This window comes from Hyperolius riggenbachi, chromosome 6, assembly GCF_040937935.1.
Source record: "Hyperolius riggenbachi isolate aHypRig1 chromosome 6, aHypRig1.pri, whole genome shotgun sequence".
Classification (NCBI taxonomy): Eukaryota; Metazoa; Chordata; class Amphibia; order Anura; family Hyperoliidae; genus Hyperolius; species Hyperolius riggenbachi.
Genome location: NC_090651.1, coordinates 54,457,698 through 54,471,128, shown reverse-complemented (window position 1 = coordinate 54,471,128; position 13,431 = coordinate 54,457,698). Strand labels below are relative to the sequence as shown.

Genomic DNA, 13,431 nt, shown 5'->3' with positions numbered 1-13,431 from the left:
GGCTTACTGCACAGGAATGGCTGTACTTGCGCAGGCATGGTGTGGCTGCATTCATGCTTGAAGAGGAGCATGGCCCTGATCAGTCGGAGGGTATAGGGCAAGTGGCAGGAAAAGACTGGTGAAGCACCCCCCCCCATTTCTGTCTGACTGGGTGGAGTTAGAGAGGCAGGGCCAGAGCCATGTGCAGTAAACATTACACTGCGCTTGTGGCTGCTTAGGAAGGGGTGGCCTTAGAGGTTGGCAGAGCATGTGTGCTCTGTCTCTATTGGCTGGGGTGTGGAGGGGATGCATCTCAAAGGCGGCACCGTGGTGGGTATGGAAACACTGGTAGGAGCCAGTGAGCAGAGCTGCAACATCATGTCTGTTTTTTGTGAGAATTGAAATGCAAAACACAGGGAGATGAAAACTTTGATTAAAGGATCGCTTGGTTTGTACAAAATGTATTTTATTCTTATGTTAGTTTAAAAAGGCTACACATAATGTCTGGTACACACCATGCAATTTCCATTAGATAAGACAAGTTGATTTGATTATTTCCGATAGGTCTGATCTGATTTCCAATGGATTTTCTGATCAATTTTCTATAGAAGTGATTGGAAAATTTATCAGAAAAATGATTGGAAATCAGATCAGACCTTTCAAAAATTATCGATTTCGACCAGTCTATCTGATGGGAAATTGAATGGTGTGTACCAGGCACTATATGTCTCACATCCAGGGCTGTGGAGTTGGTACAAAAATCTTCCGACTCCGACTCCTCAGTTTCTGAAACCACGACTCCGACTCCGGGTGCCCAAAATTGCTCAGACTCCGACTCCTTAGTCTAATACTTAACAAGGCTGTGGATTTTGTACAAAAATCCTGCAACCCCGACTCCTCAGTTTCTGAAACCACGACTCCGACTCCAACTCCAAGTGCCCAAAATTGCTCCGACTCCTGAACTCCGACTCCACAGCCCTGCTCACATCCCCCACCACTATTTCACATTGGGAGCTGTCTGGTAACCCACACTGTACCACAAGACCCAGAAAAGTTTGGAAAATAGATGTAAAAGATGCAAAATAAAGTATTAAAAACACAGAAAGGTATGTGTGCTTGTCTGCACTACAAGCAGCCCAACTACTGTATTTTCAAACAGAATATATCAGGGAACTCTATTCAGCATCACAAGTCCATCTTAGCATAGAGGGCATTGTTTTCTTATACCAGCCTTATCTGTCACATAATGTGCACTGTGCTACACATGATCCCAAAGCAGAGTCTGAGCATTCCTTTTCTTTGTTTATTTTCACACTTTGCCATAAAGAAGTTTTTCTTTGAAGTTTGCTCTGCATCAACAGGACTGGGTGCAGTGAAGATACAGTGGTGATGAATCCCCAGCAGGACAAGTTGTATCACTTACTGGTCTGTGTGTAAATCACCTGCATGTCAGCGCCCCTGCCAGTGCCAGCTACGCTCTTCTAGCTGCTTCTCCCCACAGTCTATCAACCAGACACTCTCATTCTCCGGACTTCTAATCACTTCTCACCTGGCCTCGGCACTTCCTGTGATGTCACGCTCCTACCCCCTCACTCGTGCTAATTGAGCCTGCATTCTGTCGCTGTAAAATCAATATACAGTGGGGGAAAAAAGTTACAGTAGCAGTGGACGGCGCCTTCTGGCGAACTTCTGCCCCAAGCGGCTGCCTGTACTGCCTATTGGTATAGGCGCCCCTGCTGAGCAGAAACGTGTGGCAATATTTAATCCAATGGGCTCCAGCGGAAATAGCTGAGCCTGATTGGGTCCGTGAGCCACTATTGCGCTGGATGACAGTAGGTAAATATTTAGCTCCCCGACGTTTGGGGCTTCCAGCGCTGAATCGCCGGGATGGAGGAGGACAGGGGAAGCCTCATTAGGATCCAGAGGCTTCCCCCTTCTGAAGTCAGTATCCCCCAGATGTTTTTTTTCCCTTACAGATTTCCTTTAAAAGGAAGTAAATGTGGCAACCTCCATATACTTCTCCTTACAGTTGTCCTCAGGGATGCCATCAGAAATTTTGAGGCCCCTCACACATCATCAGACCTGAGCCCCCCTCCCTGGGCACACCCACTGGTTGCTGTGCCCGCCCACTAGCCACCCCATCCCTGTGTCCATGCGCAAAGTGCGTGATGTGGAAAAAAGTGGGCATGACTATGGCATGTTGTGGGTGGAGCCAAATACTAGCAAAATACAGTTAGTCCCCAGTTAACAAATGAGATAGGGACTTGTAGGTCCGTTCTTATTCTTTATTCATTCTCTTTTGTCCCCCTTTTCTTCCTGTGCCTCTTTTATCCCCCTGTGTTACCTCTTGTCCCCTTCTGTCTCAGCTCGTTCCCCTGCCCTAGCCAGATATAGGTGGTGCCCCAGTATAGGTAGTCAGGTATAGGTGGTGCCCCAGTATAGGTAGTCAGGTATAGGTGGTGCCCCACTATAGAAGTCCGCTGTAGCAGGCTCACTCATCTGCTCCCCACAAGTGCTGATGTCACTCTTCTCTCAGTGCTGGAACGTGGTGTGCTGGTTATGAGCTACAGGCCCGCACCCAGCACATGCGGCCCTTCCAGCGCTTTGGGGTGGGGGGGCAGGGCACCCAGAAGCCCTGGGCCCCTCATTGCAGTGTCAGTTGTCCCCCCTGATGGCTGCCCTGGTTGTCCTTTAAAGGAAACCTGAGCTGACACAAAAAAATATGCATTTCTGTACGTACCTGAGGCGTCCTCCAGCCCCCGTAGTCCATGAGGTCCCTCGGCGTCCTCTGGGTCCCCTCCCTTCTCCCGCTGGTGAGTCTGTTACCTGCGCGACCCGGCTGGGAGTCATGCATGACTGAGGTGGACACGCGGACGGGCCATGCATGTGCAGTTGTGCACAACTCCTGGCTGGGTCGCGTAGGTGACGGAGCCGCCAGCGGGAAAACGGAGGGGACCCAGAGGATACTCATGGACTATGGGGGGGGGGGGGGGGGGGGGGCTTGGGGGAAGCCCCAGGTTAGTTCAGAAATGCATTATTTATGTCAGTTCAAGTTCCCTTTAACCACTTAACAACCTCTGCCACGCTTATCTACGCCCCTTTAAACTTCACCTGAGTCACAGGGGCGTAGATAGGCAACGCCTGTTTACTTTGCTGCTGTGCGCGATCGTGTGCGCGCGGATGTGCATACGCGTCGGGCACCCGCTGGTCCGTGATTGGCTGATGTGAACATGTGTTCACAAAGCCAATGACGGTGCTCATTCATGCAGAATGTGTGTAAACATTGCATCAGTCTCTATGCTGTTACAGTTACTGAGATCACTCGTGAGAGGATCTCAGATAACTAACACAGCATTAGTGACTGATCAGCATCAGTGAGGTTTTTTTTAAATAAATTATACCCCCATTAAGCCCATTAACCCTTGCCTCCCTTAAATGTGAAAATTGCTGTGGTTTTTAGGTGAAAAACCCTGTGGTAGAGAAGTGGTTAAAGAGAACTGTAACCAAGAATTGAACTTCATCCCAATCAGTAGCTGATACCCCCTTTCCCATGAGAAATATTTTCCTTTTTACAAATCATCAGGGGGCTCTGTATGGCTGATATTGTGGTGAAACACTTCCCACTGTGTGAAGTCAGGACCATGGTTCTAACATCACACTGTGGAAGCCTTGTTGCATTGTGGGAAATAACAGCTGTTTACAACTGCCCCCCAAAAAAGCAGCTTCTCCTTCCAATGACATCACCTGCCAGCAGTAAAAATGTCACCATGTGATAAATGTCAGAATGTAAATCAAGGAGAGGAAAGAAACACTGACTAAATCATTTATACACTAGTAGACCTAACCCCGTTTAAAAACGGGCTCTAGGTCTGTCTCTCTCTGCCGTCACGTCAGTGCGCATGCATGCACACCAGCCCGCCGCGACCGTGAGCACATGTCCGCCCGCGCGGCTAACTGGCCCCGTCCTCCTGTCCCAATGGCTGTCCACATGCGCAGTAGCAAAAAGCACAGACCTAAGGACAGGCGTACGCAGGGACAGTTAGGTTTTATAGGTAGGATAATTATTGTAAAAATTAAGCATTTTTTTAAATTACATTATTTTCACTGGAGTTCCTCTTTAAACAGAATAGTCAGTGTTACTTTCTAGTAAAATGGCTTTTCAGTCTGTATTAGCCCCGCATACTTCCCTAATGGTTCTGGGTCCCCATCAGAGCTACTGGTGTATTCTGTAGAAATAAATCTATTCTGCTTTTACCTCATGCTATTCTATAACGCTGCTGCTTCCTGTAAGTGGGGTGGGGGAGAAAGAAGGGGGGGAGATTTGTGTTACACACCTGACATTCCGGTGAATCACGCAGATAATTGTGCCCTCTATAAAAAAGGCGGGCGGGTGTGAGGAGAAGCAGCAGCTCTGTGGAAGTTGAGTGGAGAGAGGTCGGTGCTGAAGCAGGAGCCTCGCCAGAGATCACCCTGCGTGCTGCCAGATGGGGAGGGAGGGCTCAGCCTCGGCGGGTGTGTAAATGGACGGAGCCTGTCTTATGAATGGGATGTAACGCAAGGCGCTGCTCTGCTGTCACCTCCTGGGGGACGCTGCTGGCTCTCGTCACAGGACAATAGGAAAGCGATGAACAAGTGCCGAGCTCGTCGTTGAGGTGAGTGTGCGCCGCGCTGTGTGTTCCGCTTCTTCAGCCATAACGAGCGTGTTCTGAGGAAGCCTCTTCATTATAGAGAGAAGCGTCTCCTCCGCTTGAGGTGATCATAGAAGCCCCCCGAGCCGCGGCTGTTCAGCGAGTACCCTGGCTGTTTCCTCTGAAGTGTGAAGCGGGTGTGCTGCCCGTGTGCGCCGACATGTGCCAGGGACACAATCATGGAGTTTCATACAAAAGGCTTCTTATTTCATGCTTTAGCTGACAGTGACAAGTGCACCTGCCACCAGCCGAGATGCTTGTTCTATACAGGGGGACAGACCTGCAGAAACTTCATAGGTAGCAAGTCTCCCCCCTTGGTAGAGAGACTGAAGGGATCCCTCCTGTGTTCCTCAGCATTTTATGGGTACCTCAATAACAAGACCGTTTCTTATGTCTTATGTTATTTTTTTTTTGTTCCAAGAGTTGTGCTAGAGCTTATATTCAGGGGATGTCTTCTATTTCTATGAACACACAAGTTCCTGTGCTGTGTGTCCTCCTGCCTCCCCAACTGTGGATCCACCTCTTGTGTGCTTGTGTCCCCCTTGTACCTTTAGTGTCCTCCTCTATTCCCTGTCCTCCTATGTCCTCTGCTGTGTCTTCTGCTGTTTCCATGTCCTCCTGGTCTGGTGTCCCCCCTCTGTACCCATGTCCTCTTGTGCCCCCCCCCCCCCTGTCCTCTGCTGTGTCTTCCGCTGTCCCCATGTACTCGTGATGTCCCCATGTCCTCTGATGTCCCCCAGCATCCTCCTCTTACCCTGTGTCCCTGAGCTTCAGCCTTTGGGGAAGAAGTATGGCAACTTATGTGTCTACTGGAGCCGATGGTCTCGCAGGTGGGACCATGGCTCAGTTATTGATCCAATCATTGCACTTATTAGGTGGCAGCAAGTGGAGTGATTGGCCTAATAATGGAGCCATGACCAGGGGCGTAACTAGAAATCACTGGGCCCCCCTGCGAATATTTGGATGGGGCCCCCCCCATAGGTGCCAAATAATCGTAATGGGGCAGCGTTTCACTGTAAATTAATTGTAAAGTGGGCAGCATTTTACCAGACAATCGTAATGTGGGCCAGAAAATCGTAATGTGGGCATCAGTCACCAGAAAATCCTAATGTGGGCAGCAGTCACCAGAATATTGTAATGTGGGCAGCAGTCACCAGAAAATCCTAATGTGGGCAGCAGTCACCAGAATATCATAATGTGGGCAGCACACACCAGAAAATCCTAATGTGGGCAACAGTCACCAGAAAATCGCAATGTGGGCAGCAATCACCAGAAAATCGCAATGTGGGCAGCAGTCACCAGAAAATCGCAATGTGGGCAGCAGTCACCAGAAAATCGCAATGTGGGCAGCAGTCACCAGAAAATCGCAATGTGGGCAGCAGTCACCAGAAAATCGCAATGTGGGCAGCAGTCACCAGAAAATCGTAATGTGGGCAGCAGACACCAGAAAATCGCAATGTGGGCAGCAGACACCAGAAAATCGCAATGTGGGCAGCAGACACCTGAAAATCGCAATGTGGGCAGCAGACACCTGAAAATCGCAATGTGGGCAGCAGACACCTGAAAATCGCAATGTGGGCAGCAGACACCTGAAAATCGTAATGTGGGCAGCAGACACCAGAAAATCATAATATGGGCAGCAGACACCTGAAAATCGTAATGTAGGCAGCAGACACCAGAAAATCGCAATGTGGGCAGCAGTGACCAGAAAATCGCAATGAGGGCAGCAGTGACCAGAAAATCGTAATGTGGGCAGCAGACACCTGAAAATCGTAATGTGGGCAGCCGGCACCTGAAAATCGTAATGTGGGCAGCAGACACCAGAAAATCATAATATGGGCAGCAGACACCTGAAAATCGCAATGTAGGCAGCAGACACCAGAAAATCGCAATGTGGGCAGCAGTGACCAGAAAATCGCAATGAGGGCAGCAGTGACCAGAAAATTGTAATGTGGGCAGCAGACAGCTGAAAATCGTAATGTGGGCAGCAGACACCAGAAAATCATAATGTGTGCAGCAGACACCTGAAAATCACAATGTAGGCAGCAGACACTAGAAAAAAAAAATGCACCTGTGAAAAAAAACAATTCACTTACCTGACAGAAGTCTTCTCCTCTCCCGGCATCTGGCTCGCAGCTCCCCGAGTCCTCCTGCAGCACATCTCCCGCGCTGACAGGCAGAGTGCAGGGCTACGGCAAGATGGCTGCCGAAGCCCTGTACTAGAGACACAAATAGTCTCCAGTGTAGGGCTTCTTCGGCGGCCATCTTGCCGTAGCCCTGCTCTGCCTGCCGGAGACTATGCAGGCTGCTGGAGCGGGGCTGCGGGGAATGAACTGGCGCAGCGTCTATTAGACGCTGCGGCCAGTTGAGCACCTTGCTGGGGGGTCCAGAGCAGCGCTCCCCCCCCCCCCCCCACGCACAGTGAGCGGGCCCCAGAGCAGCCCCGGGCCCCCCTGCGGCTGAGGGGGTCGCATCCCCGGTAGGTACGCCGGTGGCCATGACTCTTCTGCAAGACCATCGGCTCCAGTAATAAAACACTTTACTTACATTCGGGGTATGTCTTAATTTTAGGGAAACAGGGTATGCGCCCCCTTTTTGAAGCCTGTGCTGGCCCAGTACCCCATGTAGGGTAAAAATTATCTCAAGTACCTCCTGTTAAATATATAGTTTAAAAATAGTACAGCAAAGTCCCTGTTATCCAGTGTGGTGAAAGAAATTGCGACCCAACATATTTTGCAACTTGCTGTCCGGCGGACGCGTGATGTATGGACTGTGCATAACTGCGCATATGCAGCTTCTTTCAGTAATCCCAGTTGTAATTATTTGCAACAGCTGACATCTAACAGATCATTTTCGTTTTCTTTGGCCAGGTTTACAGCTGGAGGGGAGCAGTTATGGTTAGTTAGGGTTAGGAATTAGGGGGTAATTAGGGTTAGGCGTTGGCAGGGGGGATCTTTGGGTTAGGCAACTACTAAGGCCCTGTTTACACTAATCAGTTGGTACACATTTTTTTTTCCTTCTCCATAGCAATGCATTGTGAAAAATATTTCAGTTAAACAGCGTTTAGTGTAAAAGGTGCCATAGGATAACATGGATCTTACTTCGAAAATCTGTTCTTTCAGTTATAACTGAGAGTAACTGATTAAGTGTAAATGGGGTCTCAGGGTTAGGATTGGCAGGGTGGTACTTAGGGTTAGGCATCGCCAGGGTGAACTTAGGGTTAGGCATCGCTAGGGGGGTACTTACGGTTAGGCATTGCCAAGAGGGTGGTTAGAGTTAGGCATCAGCAGTGGAGGGTTCTGTGTGAGAATAGGGTGAGGTTGGGTTGCATTTTCTGATCGTAATAGCTTTGAGTCAATGGTTAGGTTGCACTTTCTGATACTAATGCCTATAAATTATTGCAACTGGTTGCAAAATCTTTCACCACACTGGAACTCCGGCAATCAGAAGTCTCAAGTAACCTGTAACCGGCATGCCTGAGGGGATAACAGGGACAGTTCTTTGGGGGGTCTGCAGGGTATAAAATATTTAGAGTCTCCAGGCAGCATCTTCTAGCCTTCTGTAACTCCTACCGGTTTTCTGGCGTCCGCCGGGTTGGGTGACACGCCGGAAGCCGTACACAGAGAACGCCAGTCCAATAACTAGGAGCTACAGGTAGGCTCAGTAAGTATTTTATGCTGCACAGGGGAAATGTTTGTGCTCTTTTGGTTGGTTACTCATGCAACCGGCAAGCACATGTATTAGGAGATACCCGCTGGTGCTGGATACCGGGAACTTTGCTGGACATGATAATCATTTCTAAACAGTTTGCAAACATTTACTGTTGCTTTTAATTAGCTAAAATACGAGTTTGGTGTTTTTTGTAGAATGTATCTTTTTTTTTTTTTGAAACTCTAAATTTGATAAGTGTAACCGTGGTGAACCTCGGGTCGAAAGTAAAAATACTTACCTAAGAGGAAATCCTTTGGATCCTGTAAAGGTTTTCCACACTGTCCTCTGGTCCACCTTTGCCGAATGCAGACTCCCCTAAAGCACATGACCATACTCATTAAGCAAGGGCGCAGCCTTGCTTGCACAGGTGTGCATGAAGAGGAGCGCGGCCACGATGTTTAAAGGAATACTTAAGTCAAAAAAAAAAATGACATTTACTCACCTGGGGCATCCCTCAGCACCCCGAAGCTGGATGGTGCCCTCGCAGCCCCGCTCCGATCGTCCTGTCCCCGCCGGCGGCTACTTCCGGTTCGGCGACAGCCGCCGACAGGCTGGGAACGCGGCTGATTTTCCGCTATACGCTATAGCAGCATAGAGAGTGATAGCAGCGGCTGGGAACGCGGAAAATCAGCCGCGTTCCCAGCCTGTCGGCGGCTGTCGCCGAACCGGAAGTAGCCGCCGGCGGGGACAGGACGATCGGAGCGGGGCTGCGAGGGCACCATCCAGCTTCGGGGTGCTGAGGGATGCCCCAGGTGAGTAAATGTCATTTTTTTTTTTGACTTAAGTATTCCTTTAAGAGGGTCCTGGGCAGCGGTGGAGGTCTGGAGCCTTCCCACGCAGTGTCCTAAGGCTTTCCACGCCATCCTCTGGACCTCAGCCCTCTCCTTAGGTAAGTATTTGATTTTTTGACCCGAGGTTCCCCTCGTGTTCACGTATTTATAATATAACAAGCCCAAATACCACATGGACTCATCAGTTACCCCATGGGGTACACGTACCACAGATTGAGAACGGGTGTAACATTAGACCCCGCAGCCAGAAGAGGACCAGGTCGTGGGATGCAGAGTAGCGTGGCAGCGGAGCTTCATACTGTGTCTCGTTCTGCTGGAGGAACCGGTGCTCTTTTCTTCCACTTCCGTGTAGCCACTGTACAGCCTTTACCTAGCGTCCTGGAGTGTTAGGAGCCACTAGGTGATGGTTGTATGTAGGCTACACTGAAGAAGAACAAAAGTAAAAAGTTTGGATCACCGCTCAACTGCCCTGTGTAGAGCAGTGCTGGACCTAAGGCAGCCAGGCCCAAATCCTGAAGCAAATATGGAAAAGATGTGGTCCGCAACAAAGTCTCTTCACAAAAACCGTAGTTTATTTAGGACGTATCCTCAAAGCGGATTTAAAAAAGTACATGGGCTGACATGTTTCGGGCCGTTCGGCCCTTAAACATAGCTCACAAAATACAGCTCCATCCTCTTGATTTAAAAGGAGGGGAATATGTCACACACCCAGGTTTGGCATGTGCAAGCCCTCACATGGGAGGGACCAGCATAATAGATACAAGCTGCCACTAACTGGGTGTAGTCACTTCCCCTATATATACAATGACACAACATCATATAAAAAGTATAAATCACTATAAATGTATAAAATAAAAGAACAAACAGAAATAAAGAGTACAGTATGAAATGCAAAGCTGTTCATTTTACCTGATACCCATATATAATCCCTCAGTTAGTAGCTAGACATCTAATGGCTCACACTGAAGACCTGTGCCGAATGAGGTACAGTGCGAAGCTTCGCTGCCGCGCTACTCTGCTAGATCTGAGGCTGGGGGAGTGTTTACGTGACCTGCACACATTGGGGCAGAGCACACATAGCACCATGTGGGGTAGCCAGATTGCCTCACTTTTCAGGGTTAGGGGGCCTGGAAGGTTCACATCCCTGGTTGAGAACCTAGGCTCTAGGACACTTGGCATTGTGTTGGAGCACATGTGGCAGGGTGTATGGTATGCTAAGATATCCTGTACTTCTGAAGTGTAAAAGGGCATAAGATGACAACAGTTTTAGAATTTCTGGCTACTTTTTAGACTAGAGTAACATGTAGATGGCACTTTATACAGCCAGCAGAACCACGTTGATGGATGCCTGCCACAACATTCTAACTTTGTTTTTGTATGAATGCTTTCATATTATAATAGGATCTAACAATATTGTTTTCTCAAGAAATGTATTTTCTTTTTATTGGTAAGAAGCCCCCCTGGTGCTCCCACCAGGGGACTCTGCCCAGGCATAGGTCTCGAGGTTTGCCTCCAGGGAGCGGTATGGTAGAATGATGACATTGTGACAGGTACAGAACGCATGCACAGTCAGGCAGCATAGACATGTGTGTGCTATGTACATCATATGACAGAAGATGACATGCCAAGCTTTGAAAGCAAAAGCAATATGGCTGCACCAATCATTAAAGTGTTTATGGACCCCATCAAAGGTTTATAGAATGGTTTTACAGCTGAGATTTTTTTTTTAAATATTTGTAGTTTTTAAAGTCAAACTGAAGCAGAAAAAAAGTATGATATAACAAATTGTATGTGTAGTATGGATAATAAATAGAACATTAGTAGGAAAGAAATGAGTCTCATATTTGTATTTTCAGTTACATAGCTTTTTATTTTTTATAATAATGTTTGCAGTTTACAAACTACACTTTGCATCTTAACCACTTCCGGATTCTCGGTGCGTATAAGTACGCCCCTGAATCCTGAAGTGTATTCCATGGAAACCGTTCCATGTCAGTTCACGGAGGGTGTCTCCGTGAACATCCTGCGAGCCGATCGGCGGCTCGCAGGGTAAATGTAAACACACGGGGAAGACCTTCCCCGGTGTTTACATGTATACGGCGCTGCGGCGCTCTTTTGCACATATAACAACGAATGGGGTTGATTCACTAACAATAGTGCTGCCAAACAGTGCGATTTAAATCGATGTTACGAGCACTAATAGAGCATCGCAACTTAATTTTTTCTTCCGGGCGGGCTAGTGGCAGCGTACCATGCGTTACTTAGCAACAGCTGCTGCCTTTATTTGCCATGCGGTAGTGATGTATTGCTCTTGCGATACTTCACTAGACAGCCACTACTATGTTAATTAACATAATTTTTGGGAAAGACCATATTCTATATAATAGCGCACAAATTCACATAACCGTGCTTAAAGCAATACTGAAGCGAGCTTAAAAATAAAAAAGAAAAATTACTCACCTACAGAGAAGGAATGCTCTGGATCCCTTCCTAGTCCTCCCTCTGTACTGGTGTTCGGGCCCTGGGGAATTTTCTCAACCAGCTTGGATGAATATATCTTCTGCCCTTCTTGGGCATGTTTCCAAATACTCCTGAAGATGTGCGGATCAGAGTCCAGACTTGTGCATACACAGTACAGATGCACCCGTCTTCAAAAGTACTCGGACGTCCTGAAGATACAGAACTTCATTGGGGGAACATGGGCACAGGTCGATGACCAGGGAAATCTCTATGAGATCCAGAGTCTTTCCTCTCCATAGGTAAGTATTTCACTCACTCACCCCCACTTCAGATTTACTTTAAGAATTTTTACTTGGGGCTACTTCCAGCCCCCTGCCAGCTTCCTTGATATCTTTCCGGTCTTATCCACATTGTTGCCTTGAATTCTGTGATCTAGCTGGGTGCTGGGCTACTGCGCATGCGCTGTTCCGGGCTGTGCACCTCCTCCATCTCACAAGCGAAGAATACAACTTTAGCGGACTGCACATGCGCAGAACTCTCCTGACCACAGGAGTGTTATTGGGGAGGCGGTAGTGGGGCTAATGGGATTTACAGTCGCATAACAGAGGGGGCCCAGAGGACATGGAGGGAGCTGACAGACTACAGGGGGCTGGAAGAAGTAAATATCCTTTTTCGCTTTTCAGCTCAGGTACATTTTGATGCGCAAGAGAGAAAAGTAAGCAGGGGAAATATTATTATTATTCCTGTAAAAATGCACACCCAAACTAAAGGCATTAAGGGTTTCTCAACTAAAGTGGAATTCTTTCATATGAAGTCCCCTGTGCACTAATATGCATGCGTACACAGCTGGATATTATTCATTGGATGTAAAAATACGCGTAGTGTGTGAAATATGCAGCCAGCTGTCAGTTGTTATAGAGCGCAAACAGAACACATTGATTAACATGGGCTGTTACTACTATTTGCATTGCAGTAAAAGTGACAGCATCGCATGTAGTGTGCACAAGTCAGTGACATCAGTGTTCTCCCCAGAAATTTTTTCTAGCCAGGAGGCATGAAATAGTAGTCGGGTGGCATGAAAAAGTAGCTGGGTGAGGCAAGAAGGCAGGGCCAGGGCTTCTGTGAGCAACTCTGCTGCCAGCATAGGAGGAGGCGAGCTGATGACAGCCGGGTGCTCACCAAAACTAGCCGGGTGAAGCTGCACATAGCAATAGGCTATGTGGGGAGAACACTGCACATAGCAATAGGCTATGCAGAGGTTGCATCTGTACTAGGTCCCCTGGACCAGAGGAGCCCTCTATACGTTATCCTTCAGCTGTTGTATTATGTCATTGTGGTAGCGCTAGTAAGGATCACCTCATTGCAAGGAAAGCATCCAAGCTGCAGATATAGAGCATCCAAGCCCTTTTTAAATGCAGATCTAGAGTTTGCCATAACTACTTCCTAAGGTAAGATATTCTAGATTTTTAACTCTCACTGAAGGACCCCTTTCTAGATAGATGGCAATAGCTTTTTTTCCTCCATACGAAGATCATGTCCCCTTGTACGTTTTCCAACCCTAGGGACAAAAAGCTCACCTGCCAAGCTTTTGTATTGCCCTTTGATGTTTCCACCTGGGCTGCCCCCTAACTCCCATCCCACGCTGCTTCCCACTGCAGGCTTGTCAGACTGAGCTGCAGTTGCCCGTGTCCCTGAACTAGTTCCTGCGGACTGGGCATGTGCAAGCTCATAAATGAGCCATGCATACCCAATACACAGGAACAAGTGCATCAGTACTGGGCATGGAAACAGGAACCTTCATG

General features: G+C 48.2%; 1 protein-coding gene across 1 annotated transcript in view; it reads left to right on the top strand.

Annotated features, from left to right (window-relative positions):
• Positions 1-4,424: 4,424 nt before the first annotated feature.
• PDE4B (phosphodiesterase 4B) overlaps positions 4,425-13,431 on the top strand; it is a 559,327-nt gene continuing 550,320 nt past the window's right edge. The window contains exon 1 of the mRNA XM_068239291.1: positions 4,425-4,631. The gene's annotated coding sequence lies outside the window, so the exon portion shown is untranslated. The remainder of the gene's footprint in view (positions 4,632-13,431) is intronic.